General features: G+C 56.6%; 1 non-coding gene across 1 annotated transcript in view; it reads left to right on the top strand.

The window, feature by feature from the left end:
• The first annotated feature begins 4,035 nt into the window (after nt 1-4,035).
• The window catches only part of LOC123757313 (uncharacterized), an 18,565-nt gene continuing 9,961 nt past the window's right edge, over nt 4,036-12,639 (top strand). Inside the window, exons 1-2 of the transcript XR_011228351.1 lie at nt 4,036-4,174; nt 7,917-8,015. This is a non-coding gene — a transcript (uncharacterized protein). The remainder of the gene's footprint in view (nt 4,175-7,916; nt 8,016-12,639) is intronic.

Genomic DNA, 12,639 nt, shown 5'->3' with positions numbered 1-12,639 from the left:
AAGAAAAGCCTTTAGCAAGCTGAAGAAAGATTAGTTCAGTCTTTTATATTTTTGCGAGGACAATTCTGGTCCCAGAGCAGATTGGCATGAGCTACGCGGACGGATTAAACAATTTAAACCTCGCGTTACTGAAACAAATACGAAACAGAGGAGACATGATTACCACATACAAAATACTTGGGTGAATTTACACAAAGCAGACAAGACCAGACAGTTATCCTGGGTAGTACATGAACAATGGAACAATGTACCCAGATACAGAACACTGTACACCTCAGTGACATTTGAGTTTGTTCCGCTTCAGGATAGTGAACAATTGGAATGAGGTTAGAAATTATGTAGTGGAAGCTGACGTCGTTTACAGCAATATGTGTAGTTATGGTAGAGCCTTTTGGGCACTTGAACACGTACACCAGGCGATTAAGCGTTGGGAGCCGGGACCCAAGAGCCTTAACTCATCTCCCGGAGATACTGCTAGGTGAGTACAGCACCTCTGCACCCTCACCATATATCTTGACCCTCACCCTCACCATATATCTTGACCCTCACCATCACCATATATGTTGACCCTCACCATCACCATATATCTTGACCCTCACCATCACTATATATCTTGACCCTCACCATCACTATATATCTTGACCCTCACCATCACTATATATCTTGACCCTCACCATCACTATATATCTTGACCCTCACCATCACTATATATCTTGAACCTCACCATCACTATATATGTTGACCCTCACCATCACTATATATCTTGAGCCTCACTATCACTATATATCTTGAACCTCACCATCACCATATATGTTGACCCTCACCATCACTATATATCTTGACTCTCACCATCACTATATATGTTGACCCTCACTATCACTATATATCTTGAACCTCACCATCACTATATATGTTGACCCTCACTATCACCATATATCTTGACCCTCACCATCACTATATATGTTGACCCTCACTATCACCATATATCTTGACCCTCACCATCACTATATATGTTGACCCTCACCATCACCATATATCTTGACCCTCACCATCACTATATATCTTGACCCCTTACCATCACTATATATGTTGACCCTCACCATCACCATATATCTTGACCCTCACTATCACCATGTATCTTGACCCTCACTATCACCATGTATCTTGACCCTCACCATATATCTTGACCCTCACCATATATCTTGACCCTCACCATATATCTTGACCCTCACCATCACTATATATGTTGACCCCTCACCATCACCATATATCTTGACCCTCACTATCACCATGTATCTTGACCCTCACCATATATCTTGACCCTCACCATATATCTTGACCCTCACCATCACCATATATCTTGAGCCTCACCATCACTATATATGTTGACCCTCACCATCACCATATATCTTGACCCTCACTATCACCATGTATCTTGACCCTCACCATATATCTTGACCCTCACCATCACCATATATGTTGACCCTCACTATCACCATATATCTTGACCCTCACCATCACTATATATGTTGACCCCTCACCATCACTATATATGTTGACCCCTCACCATCACTATATATCTTGAGCCTCACCATCACCATATATGTTGACCCTCACTATCACCATATATCTTGAGCCTCACCATCACCATGTATCTTGACCCTCACCATATATCTTGACCCTCACCATCACCATATATGTTGACCCTCACTATCACCATATATCTTGAGCCTCACCATCACTATATATGTTGACCCCTCACCATCACTATATATCTTGACCCTCACCATCACTATATATGTTGACCCCTCGCCATCACTATATATCTTGAGCCTCGCCATCACCATACCTCTGGACAGTCACTATACGGCGGAGTTCCATCACCATTACTCCAAGTGGTTGGGCACCATTCCTTCCTCCGCCCTCATATCCCAGCTCCTTGTCCTCATATCCCAGCTCCTTGTCCTCATATCCCAGCTCCTTGTCCTCATATCCCAGCTCCTTGTCCTCATATCCCAGCTCCTTGTCCTCATACTCCAGCTCCTTGTCCTCATATCCCAGCTCCTTGTCCTCATACCCCAGCTCCTTGTCCTCATACCCCAGCTCCTTGTCCTCATATCCCAGCTCCTTGTCCTCATACTCCAGCTCCTTGTCCTCATACCCCAGCTCCTTGTCCTCATACCCCAGCTCCTTGTCCTCATACCCCAGATCCTTGTCCTCATACCCCAGCTCCTTGTCCTCATACCCCAGCTCCTTGTCCTCATATCCCAGCTCCTTGTCCTCATACTCCAGCTCCTTGTCCTCATACCCCAGCTCCTTGTCCTCATACCCCAGCTCCTTGTCCTCATACCCCAGATCCTTGTCCTCATACCCCAGCTCCTTGTCCTCATACCCCAGCTCCTTGTCCTCATATCCCAGCTCCTTGTCCTCATACTCCAGCTCCTTGTCCTCATACCCCAGCTCCTTGTCCTCATACCCCAGCTCCTTGTCCTCATACCCCAGATCCTTGTCCTCATACCCCAGCTCCTTGTCCTCATACTCCAGCTCCTTGTCCTCATACCCCAGCTCCTTGTCCTCATACCCCAGCTCCTTGTCCTCATACTCCAGCTCCTTGTCCTCATACCCCAGCTCCTTGTCCTCATACTCCAGCTCCTTGTCCTCATACCCCAGCTCCTTGTCCTCATACTCCAGCTCCTTGTCCTCATACCCCAGCTCCTTGTCCTCATACTCCAGCTCCTTGTCCTCATACCCCAGCTCCTTGTCCTCATACTCCAGCTCCTTGTCCTCATACCCCAGATCCTTGTCCTCATACCCCAGCTCCTTGTCCTCATACTCCAGCTCCTTGTCCTCATACCCCAGCTCCTTGTCCTCATACCCCAGCTCCTTGTCCTCATATCCCAGCTCCTTGTCCTCATACCCCAGCTCCTTGTCCTCATACCCCAGCTCCTTGTCCTCATATCCCAGCTCCTTGTCCTCATACCCCAGCTCCTTGTCCTCATACCCCAGCTCCTTGTCCTCATACCCCAGCTCCTTGTCCTCATACCCCAGCTCCTTGTCCTCATACCCCAGCTCCTTGTCCTCATACCCCAGCTCCTTGTCCTCATACCCCAGCTCCTTGTCCTCATACTCCAGCTCCTTGTCCTCATACCCCAGCTCCTTGTCCTCATATCCCAGCTCCTTGTCCTCATACCCCAGCTCCTTGTTCTCATACCCCAGCTCCTTGTCCTCATACCCCAGATCCTTGTCCTCATACCCCAGCTCCTTGTCCTCATATCCCAGATCCTTGTCCTCATACCCCAGCTCCTTGTCCTCATACCCCAGCTCCTTGTCCTCATACCCCAGCTCCTTGTCCTCATACCCCAGATCCTTGTCCTCATACCCCAGCTCCTTGTCCTCATATCCCAGCTCCTTGTCCTCATACCAAGTGAAATACAGCTTTGACCCGATCACTGCAATACCTGATGTATGATAATGAGATAACGTCACCATCTTGACGTATTCACCATCATTTTAGCATCCCAGGTTCTCCCGGATGGTGATGCAATCACCATCATCATTGTACATTATAGACTGTCAACGCAATTTTCAGCGTCACTACCTTCTTCTTTTTCACTATCTGGAAGTATCTTGACAGATTTCACTATCTCTAGCATACACACTCACTATGTTTACAACCCCCACCACACACACCACACCCCCACCACGCCCCCACCACACACACCACACCCCCACCACACACACCACACCCCCACCACGCCCCCACCACACACACCACACCCCCACCACACACACCACACCCCCACCACACCCCCACCACACACACCACACCCCCACCACACACACCACACCCCCACCACACCCCCACCACACACACCACACCCCCACCACACACACCACACCCCCACCACACACACCACACCCCCACCACACACACCACACCCCCACCACACACACCACACCCCCACCACACACACCACACCCCCTCCACCCCCCACCCCCCACCCCACCATAGCGCGACAACTGACTGAGGTGCAGGCCGGGTTCTCTACATTTCAGCAACAGATGCAGGCCCAGCAGGCCGCCCTACCCCACGCGGGCCACGCTCCCCCCATCCCCCTGGGCCCCCACCCGGCGCTGCCCGGGCTCCCCTCCCTCCCACCAGCCTCTGCTGCAAGTAAGTACCTCTTCTAACTCTCAGGCAAGTCCCTCCCCTTCATCCACTCTTAATTACAGCCATACTAAGCTAATGCATTGTCCTAAGGTAAGTGCTGGTGTTAAATATGATCCACGTGGTCGTGCTGGACCACAGAGCTACATCCCCTCCGGTTTTTACGCCTGCTGGAGTGTGTTAAACTGATATAGTTACTACTATTTTAGGAAGATGTGTTGATGTATAATGTTGGTTATCTCATTGTAGCCCCTTGGGTGTAGACCCCCCCCCCTTGTGAGAGCCCCCACCCCCCTTGTGAGAGCCCCCACCCCCTTGTGAGAGCCCCCACCCCCTTGTGAGAGCCCCCACCCCCTTGTGAGAGCCCCCCCACCCCCCTTGTGAGAGCCCCCCACCCTTGTGAGAGCCCCCCACCCCCCTTGTGAGAGCCCCCACCCCCCTTGTGAGAGCCCCCACCCTCCTTGTGAGAGCCCCCCCCCACCCCCCTGTGAGAGCCCCCCTTGTGAGAGCCCCCCCACCCCCCTTGTGAGAGCCTCCCTTGTGAGAGCCCCCCACCCCCCTTGTGAGAGCCCCCCCACCCCCCTTGTGAGAGCCCCCCTTGTGAGAGCCCCCCACCCCCCTTGAGAGCCCCCCACCCCCCTTGTGAGAGCCCCCCAACCCCCTTGTGAGAGCCCCCCCACCCCCCTTGTGAGAGCCCCCCCACCCCCTTGTGAGAGCCTCCCCACCCCCCTTGTGAGAGCCTCCCCACCCCCCTTGTGAGAGCCCCCACCCCCCTTGTGAGAGCCCCCACCCCCTTGTGAGAGCCCCCACCCCCTTGTGAGAGCCCCCCAACCCCCTTGTGAGAGCCCCCCCAACCCCCTTGTGAGAGCCCCCCCACCCCCCTTGTGAGAGCCCCCCCCCCACCACCCTTGTGACAGCCCCCCCACCCCCCTTGTGAGAGCCCCCCCCCACTCCACCTTGTGAGAGCCCCCCCCCACTCCCCTTGTGAGAGCCCCCCCCCCTTGTGAGAGCCCCCACCCCCCTTGTGAGAGCCCCCACCCCCCTTGTGAGAGCCCCCCACCCCCCTTGAGAGCCCCCCACCCCCCTTGAGAGCCCCCCACCCCCCTTGTGAGAGCCCCCACCCCCCTTGTGAGAGCCCCCACCCCCCTTGTGAGAGCCCCCACCCCCCTTGTGTGAGCCCCTACCCCCCTTGTGAGAGCCCCCACCCCCCTTGTGAGAGCCCCCACCCCCCTTGTGAGAGCCCCCACCCCCCTTGTGAGAGCCCCCACCCCCCTTGTGAGAGCCCCCACCCCCCTTGTGAGAGCCCCCACCCCCCTTTGTGAGAGCCCCCACCCCCCTTTGTGAGAGCCCCCACCCCCCTTGTGAGAGCCCCCACCCCCCCTTGTGAGAGCCCCCACCCCCCCTTGTGAGAGCCCCCACCCCCCTTGTGAGAGCCCCCACCTCCCTTGTGAGAGCCCCCACCTCCCTTGTGAGAGCCCCCACCTCCCTTGTGAGAGCCCCCACCCCCCTTGTGAGAGCCTCCACCCCCCTTGTGAGAGCCCCCACCCCCCTTGTGAGAGCCCCCACCCCTCTTGTGAGAGCCCCCCACCCCCCTTGTGAGAGCCCCCACCCCCTTGTGAGAGCCCCCACCCCCTTGTGAGAGCCCCCACCCCCCTTGTGAGAGCCCCCACCCCCTTGTGAGAGCCCCCACCCCCTTGTGAGAGCCCCCACCCCTTTGTGAGAGCCCCCACCCCCCCTTGTGAGAGCCCCCACCCCCCTTGTGAGAGCCCCTACCCCCCTTGTGAGAGCCCCCACCTCCCTTGTGAGAGCCCCCACCTCCCTTGTGAGAGCCCCCACCCCCCTTGTGAGAGCCCCCACCCCCCTTGTGAGAGCCCCCACCCCCCTTGTGAGAGCCCCTACCCCTGGCAAAGAAAAATTTGAGATTTGAGCACATTTTTATGAGGCTATTTTGAACACCCCCCCCCCTTTTAACCACTTGGGGTGGACGGTAGAGCGACGGTCTCGCTTCATGCAGGTCGGCGTTCAATCCCCGACCGTCCAGGCCGGGGATTGGAGCTAGATCCCCCGGTGGCGGGTCTAGAATGTTGCCCACTGCTAAGACTCCCAGATTGGTAGAAGTAGGAATGGCGAGTAGAAGTAGGAATGGCGAGTAGAAGTAGGAATGGCGAGTAGAAGTAGAAATGGCGAGTAGAAGTAGGAATGGCGAGTTGAAGTAAAACGAGTAGAAGTAGGAATGGCGAGTAGAAGTAGGAATGGCGAGTAGAAGTAGGAATGGCGAGTAGAAGTAGGAATGGCGAGTAGAAGTAGGAATGGCGAGTAGAAGTAGGAATGGCGAGTAGAAGTAGGAATGGCGAGTAGAAGTAGAAATGGTGAGTAGAAGTAGGAATGGCGAGCAGAAGTAGGAATGGCGAGTTGAAGTAGAAATGGCGAGTAGAAGGAATGGTAGAATAATGTTGAAAGTGAATTGAACCCTAGAAACTGTCTACGGTAAAGTACAGGTAAACATGTTTACACTTCCCAGTCTTGAGTGTAAACAAGAGTATGGGGGAGACCCTTGAGTTTGTATATAATGATAATATTGTTCTCTAATAAATTCCAGTTCTCTTAAGTGCATCACTTCTACTTATATAATACTTAACATTATGTATTTTTTTGCAGGAAATATGTGCAACGATAAGTGACAATGATTGTGGTGGTGGTGTGGTGGTGGTGTAGGTGTGTGGTGGTGTAGGTGTGTGGTGGTGTAGGTGTGTGGTGGTGTAGGTGTGTGGTGGTGTAGGTGTGTGGTGGTGTAGGTGTGTGGTGGTGTAGGTGTGTGGTGTGTGGTGGTGTGTGGTGTGTGGTGGTGTGTGGTGGTGGTGGTGGTGTGTGGTGGTGGTGGTGTGTGGTGTGTGGTGGTGGTGGTGATGGTGTGTGGTGGTGTGGTGGTGGTGTAGGTGTGTGGTGGTGTAGGTGTGTGGTGGTGGTGGTGTGTGGTGGTGGTGTGTGGTGTGTGGTGGTGGTTGTCATGTGTGGTGGTGGTGGTGGTTGTCATGTGTGGTGGTGGTGGTGTGTGGTGGTGGTGTGGTGTGTGGTGGTGGTGTGGTGTGTGGTGGTGTGGTGTGTGGTTGTGTGGTGTGGTGGTGGTGGTGGTGTGTGGTGTGGTAGCCACGTGTGGTTGCCAGAGTGTGGTAGTGAAGCAGACACAACTAAGCAGTGTGGTGGTGTGTGGTAGCCACGTGTGGTGGTGTGTGGTGTGGTAGCCACGTGTGGAGGTGTGTGGTGTGGTAGCCACGTGTGGAGGTGTGTGGTGTGGTACCCACGTGTGGAGGTGTGTGGTGTGTGGTAGCCACGTGTGGTGGTGGTGGTGTGGTAGCCACGTGTGGAGGTGTGTGGTGGCCAGAGTGTGGTGGTGAAGCAGACACAACTAAGCAGTGTGGTGGTGTGTGGTAGCCACGTGTGGTGGTGGTGGTGTGGTAGCCACGTGTGGAGGTGTGTGGTGGCCAGAGTGTGGTGGTGAAGCAGACACAACTAAGCAGTGTGGTGGTGTGTGGTAGCCACGTGTGGAGGTGTGTGGTGTGGTAGCCACGTGTGGAGGTGTGTGGTGTGGTAGCCACGTGTGGAGGTGTGTGGTGTGGTACCCACGTGTGGAGGTGTGTGGTGTGTGGTACCCACGTGTGGAGGTGTGTGGTAGCCACGTGTGGAGGTGTGTGGTGGCCAGAGTGTGGTAGTGAAGCAGACACAACTAAGCAGTGTGGTGTACCCGCAGGTCTGCTGTCGGGGTTCACGGGGTCGCTAGTGGGCCCGGCCAACCACCCGCTCTCTCTCCTCAGCTCCAAACATCTCCTTCACCGCGACGACAGTACCCGTGAGTACCGGTGCAGCCTCCTTGCCTGCTCCTCCTCCTCCTTGCCTGCTCCTCCTCCTCCTTGTCTGCTCCTCCTCCTCCTTGTCTGCTCCTCTTTGTCTGCTCCTTCTCCTCCTCCTCCTTGTCTGCTCCTCTTTGTCTGCTCCTTCTCCTCCTCCTCCTTGTCTGCTCCTCTTTGTCTGCTCCTTCTCCTCCTCCTCCTCCATGTCTGCGTCCTCTCTTCTCCATTTCTGGGCCTTCTTGTCTGTTCCTCTACTTCTGCCCACCCCCCCTACTCCTTCACACGTGCCTGGGGTGTGGCGTGCCTGGGGTGTGGCGTGCCTGGGGTGTGGCGTGCCTGGGGTGTGGCGTGCCTGGGGTGTGGCGTGCCTGGGGTGTGTGCCGTGCCTGGGGGGTGTGGCGTGCCTGGGGGGTGTGGCGTGCCTGGGGGGTGTGCCGTGCCTGGGGTGTGTGCCGTGCCTGGGGTGTGTGGCGTGCCTGGGGTGTGTGCCGTGCCTGGGGTGTGTGCCGTGCCTGGGGTGTGCCGTGCCTGGGGTGTGTGGCGTGCCTGGGGGGTGTGGCGTGCCTGGGGTGTGTGCCGTGCCTGGGGTGTGGCGTGCCGGGGGTGTGTGCCGTGCCTGGGGTGTGTGCCGTGCCTGGGGGGTGTGGCGTGCCTGGGGTGTGTGGCGTGCCTGGGGTGTGGCGTGCCTGGGGTGTGTGGCGTGCCTGGGGGGTGTGGCGTGCTTGGGGGGTGTGGCGTGCCTGGGGTGTGGCGTGCCTGGGGTGTGGCGTGCCGGGGGTGTGGCGTGCCTGTGGTGTGTGGCGTGCCTGGGGTGTGTGCCGTGCCTGGGGTGTGTGGCGTGCCTGGGGTGTGTGGCGTGCCTGGGGTGTGTGGCGTGCCTGGGGTGTGTGGCGTGCCTGGGGTGTGTGGCGTGCCGGGTGTGTGGCGTGCCTGGGGTGTGTGGGGTGTGTGGCGTGCCTGGGGTGTGTGGGGTGTGTGGCGTGCCTGGGGTGTGTGGCGTGCCTGGGGTGTGTGGCGTGCCTGGGGTGTGTGGCGTGCCTGGGGTGTGTGGCGTGCCTGGGGTGTGTGGCGTGCCTGGGGTGTGTGGCGTGCCTGGGGTGTGTGCCGTGCCTGGGGTGTGTGGCGTGCCTGGGGTGTGTGGCGTGCCGGGGGTGTGTGGCGTGCCGGGGGTGTGTGGCGTGCCGGGGGTGTGGCGTGCCGGGGGTGTGTGGCGTGCCGGGGGTGTGTGGCGTGCCGGGGGGGTGTGGCGTGCCGGGGGTGTGGCGTGCCGGGGGTGTGGCGTGCCGGGGGTGTGTGGCGTGCCTGGGGTGTGTGGCGTGCCTGGGGTGTGTGGCGTGCCTGGGGTGTGTGGCGTGCCTGGGGTGTGTGCCGTGCCTGGGGTGTGTGGCGTGCCTGGGGTGTGCGTGCCTGGGGTGTGTGGCGTGCCTGGGGTGTGTGGCGTGCCTGGGGTGTGTGGCGTGCCGGGGGGGTGTGGCGTGCCGGGGGTGTGGCGTGCCTGGGGTGTGGGCCGTGCCTGGGGTGTGGCGTGCCTGGGGTGTGGCGTGCCTGGGGTGGGCCGTGCCTGGGGTGGGCCGTGCCTGGGGTGTGGCGTGCCTGGGGTGGGCCGTGCCTGGGGTGGGCCGTGCCTGGGGTGGGCCGTGCCTGGGGTGGGCCGTGCCTGGGGTGGGCCGTGCCTGGGGTGGGCCGTGCCTGGGGTGTGCCGTGCCTGGGGTGGGCCGTGCCTGGGGTGGGCCGTGCCTGGGGTGGGCCGTGCCTGGGGTGGGCCGTGCCTGGGGTGGGCCGTGCCACTTTTGAATGAAAATGCTTTATTCCTGCTCTATAAATCCTTGAAAATTGTTTAATGCTTATGTAAGATTCTCGCTCTCTCTTTCTTTCTCTGTCTCTCTCTCTCCCCCCCTCTCCCCCCTCCCCCTTCCTTTTTAGGGTGGGCGGCGGGGTTGACTGGACAGCACGCTGGATGCGTGAGTCCGGGTTCGATTCCCGGCGCCGGCGAAAAACAATGGGCAGAGTTTCGTTCACCCAGATGTCCCTGTTACCTAGCAGTAAATAGGTACCTGGGAGTTAGTCAGTTGTCACGGGCTGCTTCCTGGGGTACTCACCTATTTGTACTCGTCTATTTGTGCTTGCGGGGGTTGAGTTCTGGCTCTTTGGTCCCGCCTCTCAACCGTCAATCAACAGGTGTACAGGTTCCTGAGCCTACTGGGCTCTATCATATCTTCACTTGAAACTGTGTATGGAGTCAGCCTCCACCACATCACTGCCTAATGCATTCCATTTGTCAACCACTCTGACACTCTTTCTAATATCTCTGTGGCTCATTTGGGCACTCAGTTTCCACCTGTGTCCCCTTGTGCGTGTGCCCCTTGTGTTAAATAGCCTGTCTTTATCTACCCTATCAATTCCTCAGAGAACCTTGTACGTGGTGATCATGTCCCCCTAAGTCTTCTGTCTTCCAGCGAATTTAGGTTTAATTCCCGTAGTCTCTCCTCGTAGCTCATACCTCTCAGCTCGGGTACTAGTCTGGTGGCAAACCTTTGAACCTTTTCCAGTTTAGTCTTATCCTTGACTAGATATGGACTCCATATCTAGGGAGGGACGGGGGGGGGGGGGTGAAAAAATTAGTAGTTAGTAATAGTTGATTGACAGTTGAGAGGCGGGCCGAAAGAGCAGAGCTCAACCTTCGCAAGCACAACTAGGTGAATACAGCATCCCTTCCTTCCTCCCCCCACACACTCCCTGCCCCCCCACCCCTGCTGAGGGGGGGTGGTGTTGGTACCAACAGCACGTTATGGTCCCTGCTCCCCCCCCCCCTCAGGCGTGACAACAGCTGACCCACGGCGGGGGGAGGGGGAGGGGGGGGGACTCTGGTGTGGACACAATGTGAAAAGTCTGGGAAGAAATTACCTTCTTGATGGGGAAAAGGAAATACACACACACACACACAGACACACACACACACACACACACACACACACACACACACACACTCACTCACTCACTCACTCACTCACTCACTCACTCACTCACTCACTCACTCACTCTCTCTCTCTCTGACATAGAGGTGTGTGAAGAACTCCACAACACATTCCTGGAGGTCATCACAATAGAGCAGGGAGATCCCCCAGCACTAAATGTGGTGGAGACCAACCAAGCAACCTTGGAGCACTAGACATTCACAACAATACTGAGACTATAGATTAGTACATAACATGATGAAGCCTTATCTGAGGGTAGTTTTTGGCCTGGACAAACAGATATGACGCGGAGGATGACACAAGCTAATACTCCTTGTAGGTGAAGCCAGCGCCCTGCCATGCTTCTTGTTGTACCTGGTAATGGGTTATCGGGTATCGAACCCTTCCCGTATTGTAGACGAAGAGCACCTTGTGGAGCGTCAAGTGGGCTCCAGGGAGACCTCTCCCTCCCTCAACCTGGTTGATGGGGTTCTGGGAGTTCTTCTACTCCCCAAGCCCGGCCCGAGGCCAGGCTTGACTTGTGAGAGTTTGGTCCACCAGGCTGTTGCTTGGAGCGGCCCGCAGGCCCACATATACCTGGTTGATGGGGTTCTGGGAGTTCTTCTACTCCCCAAGCCCGGCCCGAGGCCAGGCTTGACTTGTGAGAGTTTGGTCCACCAGGCTGTTGCTTGGAGCGGCCCGCAGGCCCACATACCCACCACAGCCCGGTTGGTCCGGCACTCCTTGGTGGAAACTAGTTTCCACGGTTGTTCCGGCAATATTTCTTATGCTCGCTGGGAGGACGTTGAACAACCGCGGACCTCTGATGCTTATACAGTGTTCTCTGATTGTGCCTATGGCACCTCTGCTCTTCACTGGACCTCTGATGTTTATACAGTGTTCTCTGATTGTGCCTATGACACCTCTGCTCTTCACTGGACCTCTGATGTTTATACAGTGTTCTCTGTGCCTATGGCACCTCTGCTCTTCACTGGTTCTATTCTGCATTTTTCTTCCATATCGTTCACTCCAGTACGTTGTTATTTTACTGTGTAGACTAGGGACCTGGCCCTCCAGTATCTTCCATGTGTATATTATTTGGTATACACCACCAATACCCGTCCCAGACTAGTGTGAAGGGTGGGCAGGGGAAGGCGTAGTGGTGGGCAGGGAGAGCTGCCTTCCCCGCCATTATTGGTGTATTTGCTGGCAGGGGGAGGGGGGGGGGGGGGTGAGTTTGCTGTGTGAGTAATGGCTAAATTGATTTATTCAGGGGACGTACACGGCCTGTTGACCCACCTTTTGAGGTGGGGCTGTGTGTGTGTTCTGTCTCTCTCTCTCTCTCTCTCTGTTGACTCTCACCTCGCCCCCTCCTCCTCCTCTGTCTGTCTGTCTGTCTGTCTCTCTCTCTCTCTCTCTCTCTCTCTCTCTCTCTCTCTCTCTCTCTCTCTCTCTCTCTCTGTCTCTCTGTCTCTCTCTCTCTCTGTCTCTCTCTCTGCCTCTCTCTCTGCCTCTGTCCCTCTCTCTCTGCCTCCCTCTCTCAAATGTAGATATGATAGAGCCCAGTAGGCTCAGGAATCGTACACCAATTGACTGACAGTTGAGAGGCGGGACCAAAGAGCCAGAGCTCAACCCCCGCAAGCACAATGAGGTGCGGACAGAGGGACGA

Source organism: Procambarus clarkii, chromosome 13 (assembly GCF_040958095.1).
Source record: "Procambarus clarkii isolate CNS0578487 chromosome 13, FALCON_Pclarkii_2.0, whole genome shotgun sequence".
Taxonomy (NCBI): domain Eukaryota; kingdom Metazoa; phylum Arthropoda; class Malacostraca; order Decapoda; family Cambaridae; genus Procambarus; species Procambarus clarkii.
This window is presented reverse-complemented; position numbering and strand designations above follow the sequence as displayed.